Genomic DNA, 17,737 nt, shown 5'->3' with positions numbered 1-17,737 from the left:
CGTTGATGATTGATGGCTAACACATCTTGAACAGCAATGCACACATTAACTTGAAACATAAAAAGAAACATAAAAAGAACAATTACTTTGTGCATATTTGTGTATAAATCAAAGTTACTACATACATTTTTTTACATGATCAAAGAGATCTGGAAAGAGCTTTACATATTTTAAACATGTTTAAAGCTGTTTCCAATTTAGAAGTGAATGTAAATAAAATGAAGCCATGTGGATTGGGTCAAACAAATATTATACTGTACTGACCAATATTTTGGTCTTAAATGGAAACGGAAAGTAAAAATCGTTGGAATTGTTTTTTTCAAACAATATACCTGCGTCATCAATTGAAGACAACTGGTCTAAGAAAATTCAACGTATGCAACAAATAATTTTTAATTGGTCCAAAAGAAACAAAAGTATACAAGGTAAAATTTGCATTGTTAAAACCTTTCTTATATCTCAGTTCGTTTATATTTTCCAGTCTCTAGCAGTGCCCTATCCTGTTTTACATCAAATTAATTCCATTTTGTTCAGGTTTATTTGGAAGAAAAAATATTCAAATACACGGGCGTTTGAAAAAGTAAAACGAACAATTATGTGTAAATTAAAAGATGATGGTGGATTGAATATGATGTGGAATGTTGTGGATATGCACAACTCATTTATGATGTCGTGGGCTATTGGTCTGCAGAACTCTACAGACAATTACTGGTCTGTCACTCCTAGATATGTTTTTTTCAAGTTTGGGTAATGGTTTGTCCTGTTTTGACCTTAATGCATCCTCCAAGAAGCTGGTTGGCGTTGTTAACTGCAGATCGGTCTTTTGGAGACAAGTATTGTTAACCTGGCTAGACAACAAACACATTTTGTATGAAAAGTATGATGCCACACCTGTTCCATTGATGAATCAATGTATATGGAACAACATGAATATACAATATAAACATAAATGCCTCTTGTTCAAAGATTTTATTAAATGTCATATTTATCATGTAAAGGATGTCATGAATGAAATCGGTGACATGATTTCATTTGAAGAATTATGTCAAAAGGTTGCTTATAAACCAGCCAGACAATTTGAGAATAATGCGTTATGTACAGCACTTAAAACAAAACTGATTAACGCATTGCCATACCGATATGTTCTGTTGCAGGGTTTGACTCGTATTGGCAATATTACACCAAGGGAAATAAGAACTGTTTTGGTTAATTTCGAGGTACAAACTCCGAGCGCCTGTTCTTTTTGGCAAAGAAAGCATAATGTTGTTCTGGAATCAAGACACTGGCTGATAGGCCAAAAAAAAAAAAGGTCTGTTTACGGTAACCCGACCGACCCTAGTTTTTTCGCGCGACCCTAGACTTTTTTTGGGCATTTGGGGAAAAAAAAAATCTTGTTTTTTTGGCAAAATAACGTAAAAATATGTTTTTTTGGAAAAGAAAAAAAAATCCCGACCTACCGACCCTATTTTTTGGGCCTATGTTACCGTAAACAGACCTATTTTTTGTTTGGCCTTAGCTGTTGATTGTACAAAATAAAAACGACTGCGTCTGCTTCATTGGAAAATTTTACACAGAATTTACCCAACGAATATTTTACTAAACAAGATGGGTTTATGTCAAACTAATAATTGTGAAGTTTGTAATGAACTGGATACACTTGAGCACTTCTTTTTATATTTAGTCAAGTTTTGACTAAATATTTTAACATCGAGGGGGAATCGAAACGAGGGTCGTGGTGTATGTGCGTGCGTGTGTGTGTGTGTGCGTGTGTGCGTGCGTGTGTGCGTGCGTGCGTGCGTGCGTGCGTGCGTGTAGAGCGATTCAGACCAAACTACTGGGCCGATTTTTATGAAATTTTACATGAGAGTTCCTGGGATTGATATCCCCGAACGTTTTTCTCTTTTTTTCGATAAATGTCTTTGATGACGTCATATCCGGCTTTTCGTGAAAGTTGAGGCGGCACTGTCACGCCCTCATTTTTCAACCAAATTGGTTGAAATTTTGGTCAAGTAATCTTCGACAAAGCCCGGACTTCGGTATTGCATTTCAGCTTGGTGGCTTAAAAATTAATTAATGACTTTGGTCATTAAAAATCTGAAAATTGTAAAAAACAATAAAAATTTATAAAACGATCCAAATTTACGTTTATCTTATTCTCCATCATTTGCTGATTCCAAAAACATATAAATATGTTATATTTGAATTAAAAACAAGCTCTGAAAATTAAATATATAAAAATTATTATCAAAATTAAATTTTCCAAATCAATTTAAAAACACTTTCATCTTATTCCTTGTCGGTTCCTGATTCCAAAAACATATAGATATGATATGTTTGGATTAAAAACACGCTCAGAAAGTTAAAACGAAGAGAGGTATAGAAAAGCGTGCTATCCTTCTCAGCGCAACTACTAAACCGCTCTTCTTGTCAATTTCACTGCCTGAACGGTGGACTGACGATGCTATGAGTATACGGTCTTGCTGAAAAATTGCATTGCGTTCAGTTTCATTCTGGGAGTTCGACAGCTACTTGACTAAATATTGTATTTTCGCCTTACGCGACTTGTTTCATTGTCAAGAGGTGAGGAACGTTTGGAAACTATGTAAAGACTTTATTTTTAAGCAAAATTATTATAGTATAACTTTGAATGAAACAGATATATTATTTGGTTTTTGGAATGAAAATTTAAAAAACGATCAAATTTACTTTATAAATTATTGTATTTTGATAACAAAAATGACCATAGGAAAATTTAAGTATGGGAAGAAGTTAGACTTACGTATTTTATTAGAATTAGAGTTAAACATTAGACAGAAGTTTATGTTTTGTATAATATAAAGTTGATTATGTTATACAGAAAAAGACCAAGGAAGAAGGATGCTCCCCGCCTTAAAAAAAAAAAAAAAAACAAATATATATATAAATAAATAAAAATAAAATAAAAAATTACAAAAATCGGGCCAAAAAATATGGGTTGAAGCATCCTGCATGCAACTGAGGTCAAAAAAAAAAAAAGTTACTACATACATAGAATAATCTCTGTAACATATCAACTGAGAAACGGACATTACAGCCTACTAGGAAGGACCTTTCAAAACTTTGCAAAAGTGACCGTTCGGACATGAAAATTGGCGGCCATCTTGGTTTTGGACATCAAAAATAGGCCAAATCATATAAATATTACCAAATATGAATTTCCCATGCCAAACTATCCTAGAAAACATGTTTTGTGCAGCATTCTAAGCCAAACCAGTAAAAAGTTACTGAAAGAGAAAATATACCAGGTTTGCTGCTTGCAATTGACTTTGAAAAGGCGTTCGACAGTGTGTCCTGGCCCTTTTTACAAAAGGCATTGGATTTTTTCAATTTTGGAAACGATGTAAAACAGTGGATACGAGTTTTTTACCAAGATATACAGACATGTGTTACAGTAAATGGCCAATATTCTGGTTGGTTTAATATAAGAAGAGGCGTCCGACAAGGCGATAGCCTCTCACCATATTTGTATTTAATATGTTCCGAGATACTATCATTAATGTTACGTAATAATTCTGTGATAAAAGGATTGAAATTGAATAACGAGGAAGTGTTATTGTCTCAATTTGCGGACGATACAACTCTTTATTTGGATGGCAGTAAGGAATCGTTTGTTGAATGTGTTAAAACTTTACAGAAATTTTCTAAATTTTCCGGATTAAAGATAAACAATGAAAAAACTCAAATTGTCTGGATTGGAAGAAAGCGAAATTCACAAGAAAGATATATGAGGGATATGAACTTCTGTTGGGACCCTGGGATCTTTAAAGTATTGGGAGTCAAATTTTCGACTAACACCGGCAACATTCTGGAAATTAATTATGAAGGAAAATTAAAAGAGATTAAAAGACTTTTAAAAGATTGGAGCAGAAGACAGTTAACACCATTCGGTAGAATTACAATTTTGAAAACTTTGGTCCTTTCAAAATTGGTTTATTTATTAACTGTATTGCCAGACCCACCCGAAGAGTTTTTACGAGAAGTGAATGCAGCCTTTTATTCCTTCCTGTGGAATGGTAAACCTGCAAAGATTCGGCGTAATGTCGTTTGCAGACCTTATTGCAGTGGTGGTCTGAATATGATTGACATTTACACTTTTGTGGCATCAGTAAAGATAAATTGGATTCGCAGACTAAAGATGTTTGAATTTGATGTAAAAAAGCTTATTTTTGATATAAATACCTGGAATGAAAGACATATTTAAAGTGGGTGCCGAGTATGTAAATGTGTTAATGAAACGATGTGGTAACATTTTTTGGAAGGATGTTTTGAAACATTATAAGAAATGTTGTTCCTTAAGCGAGGTAATTAATGTGAATGATTGTGTTTCCGAATGTATACATTACAATTTTAACATTATACGAGACCACGGTACAATAGTAAATAAGGAATGGATTGAAAATGATGTAGTGTTTATCCATCAGTTGCTACATTTAAATGGAAATTTCTTTACCTTTGAAGAATTTAGGTTAAATTTTCCTTTTGTTCAAACTAATTTTTTATTCTATGAAGGAGTGATTAATTCCCTACGAAAATATTAGAGAAAAGTAAAAATTGATTCGTTGAATGGTTTTCAGATTAGGGATTATAAACCCTGGCAGATTATTTGTAGAGGCAAACAGGCAATTAAAGAAGTCCTTTTGAAATCAAAATTTGACGATAACCCTGCAGGCATGAACATATGGAATATGTATTTTTACAACCTGAACTGGAAACAGATTTTTGATAAGTGTTTCAAAACAACTAAGGACACACAGTTAAGATGGTTCCAGACCAGATTGCTTCACCGCATTCTTGGTGTTGCTAGCCGGCTATTTGTTCAAAAGATTCTTGACAGTCCCCTTTGTGCCTTTTGTAAAATTGAAAATGAAACAATTTCACATATATTTTGGTACTGCCCGCTTAGTCGGAAATTTTGGACTGACTTGGAAGAACTGTTAAACAGAAGTGGTATTTACCGCGCAAATGTTCTTTTTACAGAAGAATTTATTTTGTTTGGGTGTATGAACAATGTTAAGGTAGATGTAGTTTTGGATTTTATCATTTTGTTTGCAAAGTTTTATATTTATAAGAGTAAGTTACAAGAGACAAGGCCACTGTTAGAAATATTTCTAAGAAATTTGAAATACAGATTTGAAATAGAAAAATATTCCAGTTTCAAATCTGGTAACATTACCAAATTTGTAGAATTATGGTCCCCATATAAAGAGTTGGTTAGGTAGTACGCTAGGTTGTGCAGAGATGTGATGATATGTGTTTTGGCTTTGATTTTTGTTTGTTTCTTTTCCTTTTTTGTCTTTGTTTGACGGTATTATTAACTGACTGTATTATTATTAAGCAGGTAATACGTCCATAATGTCAAGTATTGTAATCTGCATGCTATGTTAAGCTCCGGCCTTACTTGTAGGAGAACGGTATGTTATATGTCCGTCTGTCTGTTATGTCCTAATGCTGTGTGTTGTGTATACTTGCCAAACATATCTATTATAAATGTTGATGGATGAATGATGATAAATTGTAGACGGATGCATGTTATTGATTAAAAGCCCCACAATGATGTGCTTGGCACAACAAAAAAAAGAAAAAAAAAGGTTAATTTTCATACTGGCCGTTGGTGGCCATTTTGAATTTGGGGCTCTCAAAAGTTATTCCCACACTTTCGCGAGGGCCACCCATTCTAAAAATGTTATTTAACCTTCACAGAAGTCAAATCCATCGAGAAACGGACCTTGCGCAGAGGTGATTGCATAAGCGTAAGGCAAGTGTGACACCCTGCATAACGCAAATGTGACAGGGCCTTTACTCTTCAATCGTTTCCTCAAAGGAACTATTCTGTCACCTTCTATCACTTCTGTCCTATTACTTTCCAAAAGAAAAGGCAGTGATATAATAAACTGAGCAAACAAATTGATTTAGATATATCTGCCGCAATTAATATTAAAATGTCATGACTCCGCGCGTGACAAAGCTAGATGACGTAACGTCAGCGGTGATCTTTAAAAGGCAAAGCGATGCCTGTCTCTCTACCAGAAGTCCCCGTCTATCACAAGAGGAACAGTCAACTACTACTGGTCATATCTTCTCATTGTCTCTGTCTTTTACCTGTTCCTGTCGTCAAAACCTAACAGGTAAGTGTCCAGATTTTCTATTTGTGTGGAGTAACAAAATTAAAAAACAAAATTAAAACAATAGAGATAACAGTACATCAAGAACCATTACATTGTGTCGGTATTTATTTGACCTGTTTTAGTCGGGTTTTGTTTATTTGTTTAATGCCGAATAATAAAAATAAAAAAATAACATCCGACGTTGGACACATGAAAAGTGAACAAGTCGCGTAAGGCGAAAATACAATATTTAGTCAAGTAGCTGCCATTTTTCAGCAAGACCGTATACTCGTAGCATCGTCAGTCCACCGCTCATGGCAAAGGCAGTGAAATTGACAAGAAGAGCGGGGTAGTAGTTGCTCTAAGAAGGATAGCACGCTTTTCTGTACCTCTCTTTGTTTTAACTTTCTGAGCGTGTTTTTAATCCAAACATATCATATCTATATATTTTTGGAATCAGGAACCGACAAGGAATAAGATGAAAGTGTTTTTAAATTGATTTCGAAAAAAAAAATTTTGATAATAATTTTTATATATTTAATTTTCAGAGCTTGTTTTTAATCCGAATATAACATATTTATATGTTTTTGGAATCAGCAAATGATGGAGAATAAGATAAACGTAAATTTGGATCGTTTTATAAATTTTTATTTTTTTTTACAATTTTCAGATTTTTAATGACCAAAGTCATTAATTAATTGTTAAGCCACCAAGCTGAAATGCAATACCGAACCCCGAGCTTCGTCGAAGATTACTTGACCAAAATTTCAACCAATTTGGTTGAAAAATGAGGGCGTGACAGTGCCGCCTCAACTTTCACGAAAAGCCGGATATGACGTCATCAAAGACATTTATCAAAAAAATGAAAAAAATGTTCGGGGATTTCATACCCAGGAACTCTCATGTCAAATTTCATAAAGATCGGTCCAGTAGTTTAGTCTGAATCGCTCTACACACACACACACACACACGCACACACGCACGCACACACACACGCACATACACCACGACCCTCGTTTCGATTCCCCCTCGATGTTAAAATATTTAGTCAAAACTTGACTAAATATAAACAAGTCGCGTAAGGCGAAAATACAATATTTAGTCAAGTAGCTGTCGAACTCACAGAATGAAACTGAACGCAACGCAACGCAGCAAGACCGTATACTCGTAGCATCGTCACTCCACCGCCCGTGGCAAAGGCAGTGCCCGTGGAATTGACAAGAAGAGCGGGGTATTCGTTGCGCTGAGAAGGATAGCACGCTTTTCTGTACCTCTCTTCGTTTTAACTTTCTGAGGGTGTTTGTAATCCAAACATATCATATCTATATATTTTTGGAATCAGGAACCGACAAGGAATAAGATGAAAGTGTTTTTAAATTGATTTCGAAAAAAAAAATTTGATAATAATTTTTATATATTTAATTTTCAGAGCTTGTTTTTAATCCGAATATAACATATTTATATGTTTTTGGAATCAGCAAATGATGGAGAATAAGATAAACGTAAATTTGGATCGTGTTATAAATTTTTTTTTTTTTTTTACAATTTTCAGATTTTTAATGACCAAAGTCATTAATTAATTTTTAAGCCACCAAGCTGAAATGCAATACCGAAGTCCGGGCTTCGACGAAGATTACTTGACCAAAATTTCAACCAATTTGGTTGAAAAATGAGGGCGTGACAGTGCCGCCTCAACTTTCACGAAAAGCCGGATATGACGTCATCAAAGACATTTATCAAAAAAATGAAAAAAATGTTCGGGGATTTCATACCCAGGAACTCTCATGTCAAATTTCATAAAGATCGGTCCAGTAGTTTAGTCTGAATCGCTCTACACACACGCACATACACCACGACCCTCGTTTCGATTCCCCCTCGATGTTAAAATATTTAGTCAAAATTTGACTAAATATAAAAAGAAATGCGTGGAATTGAAATATAAATGGGAGAAAAAAACCTGCTTCGGTTATCGCCCGTCGACACATAGCCTCTTGTACTTTCTTTACCACTGTCATTCGTGTCTTTCATCGTGCACTATATGTACTGATTGAACACTGAATTTCCCTTCTTAGAGCTATATATGAACACGTGTGGGAATTCGGGGGCTGTGATTGGATGGTCTCTTCCGATCATCAAAGCATAATGCGGCGGAAGTCGGCCATTTTACTCAATATCCAAAAGCATATTGAGAAAAATGGCCGACGCATGATTCCGCTTTATCCATCTGTACCACGGCGATGTTTCTATCGACAACAGCATACACTGACAACTTAAAAAGCTGTTTCAACAACTGTGTTGTGAAGTCGAATGCACTTGGAGTCAGTTTTTCTTCCAGAGTCAGAAAGCGTGTAGCGGTGTGCATGTCTGCGCGAACATGATGCGCGTAAGAAGTTAGTCTGCTATCAAAACCTGAGATCAACGCATCGACGCAAAAACTGTCATTTTGTAAGTTTGGAACAACAAATCAAGGTCATAACAGCTATATAATCGCTATTGTGTTGTCAGCGTAGCAATAGGGTCCGATAGTTAGACTCGAACAAGTATAATGCGACTCGTCGGCATTATACTTGTCTCGTCTAAATATCGGACCCTATTGCTACGCTGAAAACACAATAGCTGTTAATGACGTCAGACACAAACTAACACTCATAAGTATGTATACTAGTAGTCAACCCCGGCTCAACACACACACACAAACACACACACACACACACCACCACCACCACTACCACCACCACCACCACCCTCGTCTCGATTCTCCGTCTATGTTAAAACATTTACTCAAAGCTTAACTAAATATAAAGGAAACATTGCAGGCAGGTCCATAAAAGATGTAGGCTACCTATTTCCATTTTGCTCGGACATTTCTGTTTTTCTAGATTTCTATTCAGGTTTTAGGCAGAATGCATAAGAAACATTGATATTTAAGGAAAATGAGTTTGAATGACATTGGATCACTAACCCTCGAGTCAGTCAACCCAAATGGGCGACGATTATTTCGCGACCAGACTAGCGGAATGCACTTGGTGTTCTCGCGGGAGGGACTTAAGCAGGGGGCATTTGCCATTTGCGAAACTTGAGAGATTGAGAGATTTCCTAACCAGAGAACTGCATGTACATGCCCACAGCCAGCAGTTTTCATGTGAACAGCCTTCTTTTAAATCTATGACAGGAGTTACCTCCCTTCAATGTATTACAAAGTACAGAAATAGTTACCTCCCTTTGCTTCTTCACATTTCCTGAACTGTCTGGTTAATTATTTTCTTCTTCATTTCTTCTTCTCATATGAGCAATAGAGAGTCTCTAAAGTCACTGGTATTATGTGCTTGCCATAGGTGAACACTATGCATTGAACTGAATTTGCTTTAGATATTATGCTGTATTTAATAAAGGGGAGGTTCATAATCTGAGAAAAGAAACAATGAATTACTAGCAATTACATTAAAAATTGAATTACTAATTAAAAAGAAACTAAAACCCAGGTGCACATCTGCGGCTTTTGCCATCTCTGAGGTATGGCGACCACAGACACACAGACAGACAGACACGCTTACATCCATATTATGTTTTTATATGTAATAGATAATTAGATAATAGAAGATACTAGTTTCGTCTTGTGGTTAAACACGTTAAGCACAATTTGTGCGAGTTCCCATGGAAGCCTCAAAAGAAAATGGTCACGAACGAACACGCGTACGCTCCATCTTGACACCCGACGGGCTAGTAATCAGTAATTACACACGATGGATTTTAGGATCAGGCCGGTTTAGTCAGAGATATAGAGAATACTACATGGCTTGCTGTGTCGTACCAGATTTACACGAGTTTTGTTTTTTTAAATATTGAACTGCGAGCGAAAGCGAGCTGTTGAAAAATCAACGAGTGTAAATCTGGTACGAAACAGCAAGCCATGTAGTATTCTGTTTATCCTACATACTGTATTTACGTGTATTTTACTGACAATGTCCTGCAGTCGAGGCAGCTAAATTGAAGACGCTTGTTTTGGAACCTCGATCTCTTCTAAAGTCTCGTGCAATCTATTACGTCAAAGTAAAGAAACGTCACTCTGAATAATAAGCACTCATTCATCCAGGGTAATTAGCGAGCACAATTTTTATTTCTATAATGACGTTTGTCTCGGTGACTTTGGCATCATAAGCAGTGGAAAAACAGGTCCCTGCCAGACTTGCTTGACATGACCTCATTTACATGATATACACACGTGTGATTTGAACGATCATTATCTCACGAGTGTCTCTCTCACCAGGGCCGGACCCAGGGGGGGGGGGGGGGGGGTTCCAGGGGTTCCGGAACCCCACCCCTGGAAAAAGCATGTACCTTTGAGTGGTTTTTTTTTTTTACTAGCTTTAGCACCAAAACAATGCTGCTCTTAACCCTCAAAACAAGGCTCAGAATGCACCAGATTGCACAGATTTTAACCGTTTTTCAAAAATTTTCTGGGGGAGCATGCCCCCGGACCCCCCTATTTCGCGCGCCTGCTTTGCAGGCGCGCGCTTGTGGCTTCGCCACTTCGCTGATTTGCCCCCCAAAAAAGGAGGAACCCCCCCCCCTTACAACTCATTTGGTCCGGCCCTGCTCACGTATGTAGGATAATCCTAATTAACTACTCACTCACACAAGAAGCAATTCTTCGCCTTGTCAAAGATTGTGTTCAGAAGAAACACTTACTAGTTGTGAAAACGTCGTATTAATCCAAAGTATACCACCATGCTGGTATGTTATACCGCACTGGACGAACGATGTCCGTGTTGTTTTTTTTTTTTTTTGTTTTTTTTTTTCTCGTTTTTGTTTTACGTTTTGGAAGACGCTTAAGCGTGCCCTTTTAATCAATAAAAAAAAATAGCACTACATAACACACTTGGTATCTGTATGTTTAACCGTTCATTAATCTGTGGCACAGTAAATTAACATGTACGTGTTTAATGTGTCAGCTTAATGAATGACTGTCTTCACCAGTGTGATTTGAGACAACCTGGTTTTCTTCATAAAAGGACAATATGACACAATGTAATGTCATTAATTAATGTGTCCCTCGACAATGACAGACATAATGTCAGGCTTCAAAGCACACTCCTTCCTGTTTGGGTCATGAACACACTTACTGACATCTTCACAGCAAGGCGGCTCCTCCAAACAAGCAAGCGCGTTGAAGATCGACCTTTTAGCCTGATTAAAGCCCCAGTTTGTCTCAAAGGGTTTACAAAACGATTCTTCTAATGAAAAAACCCAGTTCTAACCTTATGGAACACACTTGCAATAGCATTTAATAGCATTAAATGAAACCGTTCGTGCTTCAGACTTCGAAGAAAACGTTGTTTTACTTACACCAGCTATAAAAAAGGATTGCTTTGACTTTCAGTTGAAGATGATGAAGCTTGTGATGATCGCTGTCCTGGTCCTGTCCTGCCTTTTCGTGCATGTAGCTGCTCAGCCGGGTGAGGCTTCAAACAGTTTATTGATTTGTTCATGTTTTTGTTCTTTTTTTTTTGTATTGTGTTTTAGATTATTATGTTGTGTTTTTGTGGGTTTTTTTTAATCTTATTTTATTTTATTTTTTCTTCTTCTTCTTCTTCTTCTTCTTCTTCTTCTTCTTCTGAGTTCATGGGCTGAAACTCCACACATACATTCGTGTTTTTTGCACGATCGATAAAATGGTGTTTCATATCCCACAGGTACTTAGCCTTTTAAGGACTAGAGAGTATTATACGATACCGGTTTTTTTGCTCGGGTGGGTTTTTACGTGTGTGGCAGTTTTTTCCCCGCCATTTAGGCATACATACGCCGCTTTCGGGGGAAGCATGCTGGGAATGTTCGTGTTTCTATAACACGCCGAAGTCTGGCATGGATTACATGGTCTTTTCTGTGCACACTTGGTCTTGTGCTTGCGTGTACACACGAAGGGGATAAGACACTAGCAGGTCTGCTTATTAGTTGACCTTTGAGATCGGAAAAATCGCCACCAGCAACCCACCAGGCGCGGCCGGGATTCGGACCCACGACCCTCCTCTTGGGAGGCCAGTGTAACACGAGAAAATTGCTCCCACGAGATTTTTACTCCGGAGTAAAAATGTCGTACGAAAATGTTACTCCCTTTACAAAAAAAAGTACTCCCCCATTACACGAGAAAATTACTTAGGGAGTTCTTTTCTCGTACGGAAGGTGTACTCGGAGTAAGAATTTTGTACGAAAATTTTACTCTGGAGTAAATTTTTCGTGGAGTAAACATTTCGTGTTACACCGGCGTCTTTTCCACGGGGCCACTGCGTCCGTCTTATTTAGTTTTATGTTATTCTATTTTATTCTATTTGATAACCAGCACTTCCAAACAAACAGTGGCATATTCATCTTTATGCGGATATTCTGTGTCTGCAGACGTAGTAGAATGTTTATACCTTTTTGGGAGACGTCTGTCGAGGATGACCCTTGTAATTTATGTTTAATGCTGCTTAAAAAGCATGGAATGTAGGGGAAAGTCGCTAAACCTGGAACAGTTAAAGGCATATGTACACGCTCCCGTGTTTACAAAGTGTAGTTTGCCCATAATCGATGTCAAACGCACCATAAGACCATATAATGACGATATGTCACCATGCGCGGACCATAATACATGCATTACAGCTTGTTCTAGCCTCTGAAAAAGTGAGGATGTCAACAAAGCCGCGGTGTTAGCTCCCTTGCATCAACGTTACATGTGTTGCCAAATCTATGACGATCCAGATCAAAATGAAAATTAACATATCTCAACATTGAAGGGGTCCTAGACCACAATATTTTGCAGGGAACTTAATTTAGCATGTCTCCAGCTGTTGGTAAAGCAATTAGCGTGTATAGTCATCGAGTACATATGCCTTTAAGGAGAAACAGCCGTAAAAGAAAAAAAAATGGATATTGCAAAGCGTTCTTTATATTGTCACATACTAGACTCTATCAGTAAATAAACGAACCACATAAAATAAAATAAAAGTCACGCAACTCATCAGACTGATCATAATAAAAATGTCTGCATTTGTTCCAGGTTGGACGCATGGGTGTGTAAAGTGGAACACTGTGTTGTCAAACTCGGAACACATTCAAACACACCCTGACTCTCTGTCTAGCTCTGTCTGTGTCTCACACACACACATATACACACATACACTCTCATTCACACACAAACAAGCACACATTGCCACACACACAAGATGAATAAATACGTCATAACATTTTGATTAAGCCATTTTATGTAAATGTCTTTTTTTCAACATCATATTTTGATTTTTACCAAGGAAATAACAAATCGGATAACAATTTAAGCCTCAAATGTAAAACAAAAAGATAAATAAGGGCTAGGTCTAAAAAGGACTGAAAAACAAAACCTTAAAAAAAAGGAAAAAATAGGCAAAGAACCGATTTCGCAGACAATGTCCTTTGTCTTCTACTGTCAGCGCAGTCATCGTGTGATTACTGTGTGCACTTCTGGCACTATAACATATCCTCAGGGGAGTTGGTGCCACACATGAAGCAGTACCACGAAATTTCGCAGCTTCATTTGTACCCCTCTTCTGTTGACAAATAGATATAAAAGGGCTACCTGCCCAATTGACTAAATGTAAAAATCATTACGCATAAAGTCTCAAAGCAAATAACTAAGAACAGATTTAAGAACTGATTTTGCAGACACACAAAAATTGCTAAGTACAGATTTCGAAGTCCTTTTGTCCGCTGCTGTCAGCGCAGTCCTCGTGTGCCCACTGTGTGCACCTCTGGCACTGTATCATGTTCTCAGGGGAGTTGGTGCCACACATGAAGCAGTACCAAGTGCTTTCCCCCGGGATAGAACGCATCGTCGAGAATGTTCTCCTTTTTTCCCTCTGATCAGAAGATATTCTTCTCTTGTTTCTCTGAGCAGAAGATTTTGTAGCTTCATTCTTTCCTCTTTTCTGTTGACCTGCACGCCTTTTTGCTTGTAAGGAGAAGATTGTTTTTTTCGTGATGATCTCTTCCACGAGCTTGTGGTTGTGCGTTGCAGGACATCAGCAGCAGGTAAGCTTACATTTGCTGCTGACACCAAGCAATCTTAATGACCAAAATCTCCATGTACAGTGTACAAAACAACGATGGGGGTGACGTTGGCAAATTTATTTCAGCTTCAAGAATGCTATTGATTAGTCCTTGTTCTATCTCTGGTGTTAATGTAGAAGGTCTTCCTGTGAACTTTACTTCTTCTTTTGCAAATTTGTTTGTTTCCTTCTTAATGACTTTTAAGAGTTGTGACAGTAACACCATATGCTCTTGATGCGCAACGCAAACCCATATCTCCGTTTTTCACTGCCGACAAAGCGCAGCTCATTTCTTCTGGTAACCACCGCTGTTCGGGTCTCATTATACTGTCAAACATATCAATCAATCATTCAATAAAACTTATAGAAAGGAAAAACACAACAAAACCGAAAAGAGAATTGAATACGTGAATAAAACAGCAGTGTTCTGTTTATTGTTTGATGAGGATAAGATGGAACAGAATGCGGCAAAGCTGGAACACTGTTCCATGTTTGCCTCTCTTATGTGCTCCATCATTGCCACATGGCACCTGCATGGATTTCGCGTTCTTCTGTTGGATGCACGTGACGTTTCAAATCTTTTTTTCCGTTCAAGTTATTGCAAATCTATGAAGGTTTATCACAGCAATCAACATTTTACGTGAACGTTTATAGATAAAGAGTAATCATACGAATTGTAGACGGTAGAAATAAGAAGAAGAAGGAAGAAAAGTTTAAACAAGAAGAGCAAACGCTCGATCGAGTCACTTTCGCAGTTCTGAATATTATATGAGGCATCAGATGGACAGGAAGAAATTGCTATTCACAACACAATGAGTCACGTTCACATAAAATTTGAGCCCGGTCACTTTTATAGTTTCCGAGAAAAGCCCAACGTTAAGTTGTGTGTTGCCGAACAGAAAAGGCTAGTTATCTCCCTTGTTTTTCTGATAACGTTCGTAAAAGGCTACAGATGTAAATACTTTGATGTAAGGAATAATCCTACAAAGTTTCAATCACATCCGATGAACTTTGTCAAAGATATAAAATGTCTAATTTTTCCTTTGACGCTGACCTGTGACCTTGAAAAAGGTCAAAGGTCAACGAAACCATCGTTAAAGTGTAGAGGTCATTGGAGGTCACGACTAAACAAAATATGAGCCCGATCGCTTTGATAGTTTCCGAGAAAAGTCCAACGTTAAGGTGGTGTCTACGGACGGCCGGCCGGACAGACTAACACTGACCGATTACATAGAGTCACTTTTTCTCAAGTGACTCAAAAACGTACCACTTTTTTTTGTTTTGCCGCGGTAGTCACTTTTTTTGCTGGAATAATATCAAGGAATGTCACTAGACATTTCTGCAAAACAATTGTTCGTGAATTGTTCCCCGTTGATCGCATATTGAGGTGTTCCAATTTGGCCGACTGTTCCGGGATTGGCGACTTTCCCTTAGGTGACTTTCTTTTTCCGGAGTATTCAGTTCGAAACATGATGCAGCGAAGGTTACATGAAGGTTATGTAAATATGTGCTGTATAGGGTGATAGATAAGACTGTAACTGAAGGGAAATCTGCGAATGAATAATAAGCCTTGGTGGGACATTCATCATTTCATCTTATGTCACCAATATGTCTGCACATATAATATGCGACTGTGCAGGTGTCATGCGTGTGTGTCTGTGTGTTGGGGGGAGTAGGTAGTGAGAGGTGTGTCTATTTTAGTTAGTCACGTTTACGTCAGTGCGTCTGTGTGTGTGTTGCGTGTGTGAGAGGAGGGGGGTAAGGTGTGTGTCTGTGCGTGTGTCTGCGTGCGTGCGTGTTTGTGTGTGTGTATGTGTGTGTGTGTGTGTGCGTGTTCAGGGGCGGATCCAGGGGGGGTTTCCTGGGTTTCCGGACCCCACCCCCCTCCCCCAAGCCTAAAAACAAAAATGGAGAACAAAAAGTTGTTGTTTTTTAAATAAAGAAACACATTTGAAAATAAAGAAAACATGATGGCTCAGTTTGCGCCAGATTGTTTCATTTTCCTTGTATTTATCAGAATTGTCCTTTGTGCCCCCGGGACCCCCTAAAAGCCGGCCTTAGTCTTCTATAATGACGGTTTTGGAAGGTACTTGGGTAATTGTCGGCTGAGGTTGCACTATATCGCTCAATTTTCCTTGTTTTTATCATTATTTTTCGGAGTTGAGGAGGGGGGGGGGGGGGGGCTTCGCGTCTTTGATCTGTCCCTAAAAGAAATTTGGAACACCCCCCCCCCCCTTAAAAATGTTGTGATCCGCACCTGGTGTGTGTGTGTGTGTGTGTCCGTGTGTGTGTGTGTGTAATGTATGTGTGCACGTGCGTGCGTGTATGTGCGTGTGTGTGTGTGTGTGTGTATATATGTGTGTGTGTGTGTCTCTCTCTCTCTCTCTCTGTCGACCCTCACCTAACCTTACCTTACCCCTTACCTTACCTCACCTCACCTCACTTTACCTTACCTTACCTCACCTCACGTCACCTTACCTTACCTTACCTCACCTCACCTCATTTTACCTTACCTTACCTCATCTCACCTCACCTCATTTTACCTTACCTCATCTCACCTCACCTCATTTTACCTTACTTTACCTAACCTCACCTCACGTCACCTTACCTTATCTTACCTTACCTCACCTCACCTCACCTCATTTAACTTACCTTACCTCATCTCACCTCACCTCATTTTACCTTACCTTACCTAACCTCACCTCACGTCACCTTACCTTACCTTACCTTACCTTACCTTACCTCACCTTTACCTCACTCCCTGTCTGCTTTGGGGTTTCAGCACCAAGCGAGATAACGACCTTCATTGCGAATGTGATAGCGGGGAACGCGACCAGTCTTCCCGTTTTGTTCGGCCCAGACGGTATAGACCTCATGAGAGCTGTCATCGACTCTATGTTTGGACCTGCGCCAAGATCGGGGACCCAGGGGCGATGATGGCGGGCGGGGGCTACGGGACGGTGCCTATTACAGCGGGGCGCAGTCATCTGACGGTTCTCCGACGCTGTGCTTTCACTCTTCGTCACTCTGAGATTCTCCGGGACTGTCTCGAGTTCCCTTGAGGCTCAGAAGCTTAGAATGATTCGTCGGGGTTGTTGGTGTCTGTCTGCTTGTCTGTCTGTTTTGCCTGCCCCCCCCCCCCCCCCCCTTTCCTGTCGCACTGTTTGGTTTCTTCTTTTATGCAAGCTTCATTCTCTGCACACAAAAATTACGAAGTTGTCCTTCCGGATTACACAGTTTTTCTTCATTTATTTATTAAGGAGATTTCTATAGCGCACAACTAAAAGCATTATGCGCTTACTCCCTTGTACTTTCAGTGTCCAACCAAGAAGGGTTTTAAAAATGTCCAAGCAGTGTCCTACGGCCTTCAGTCTTTAGAACTGCCCATCAGCTGTCTGTGTAACACTCGGCCCTACTCTGTTGAAAAAAAGAACAGTAGCAGTAAAAAGGCGTATAACAGACTAACGTCCTTGTCACCTTGAAGACGTTTTATTGCCTCTCGGAGTCGTTTGCACTCGACTGCAAGCTTTAATG

At 38.6% G+C, this 17,737-nt stretch overlaps 2 long non-coding RNA genes across 5 annotated transcripts in view; one reads left to right on the top strand and one right to left on the bottom strand.

Annotated features, from left to right (window-relative positions):
* The first annotated feature begins 6,033 nt into the window (after nucleotides 1–6,033).
* The window catches only part of LOC138968442 (uncharacterized), an 11,736-nt gene continuing 32 nt past the window's right edge, over nucleotides 6,034–17,737 (top strand). Inside the window, exons 1-3 of the long non-coding RNA XR_011456189.1 lie at nucleotides 6,034–6,164; nucleotides 11,524–11,599; nucleotides 16,986–17,737. The exon at nucleotides 16,986–17,737 is cut by the window's right edge and continues 32 nt beyond it. This is a non-coding gene — a long non-coding RNA (uncharacterized lncRNA). The remainder of the gene's footprint in view (nucleotides 6,165–11,523; nucleotides 11,600–16,985) is intronic.
* LOC138968443 (uncharacterized) overlaps nucleotides 13,362–17,737 on the bottom strand; it is a 35,099-nt gene continuing 30,723 nt past the window's right edge. For all 4 annotated transcript variants that reach the window (XR_011456190.1, XR_011456191.1, XR_011456192.1 and 1 more), the window contains one exon: nucleotides 13,362–14,530. This is a non-coding gene — a long non-coding RNA (uncharacterized lncRNA). The remainder of the gene's footprint in view (nucleotides 14,531–17,737) is intronic.

The sequence above is a fragment of the Littorina saxatilis genome, linkage group LG6 (genome assembly GCF_037325665.1).
Source record: "Littorina saxatilis isolate snail1 linkage group LG6, US_GU_Lsax_2.0, whole genome shotgun sequence".
NCBI classification, from domain to species: Eukaryota; Metazoa; Mollusca; class Gastropoda; order Littorinimorpha; family Littorinidae; genus Littorina; species Littorina saxatilis.
The sequence above is the reverse complement of the archived record's forward strand: the minus strand, read 5'-3'. Positions and strand labels throughout refer to the sequence as shown.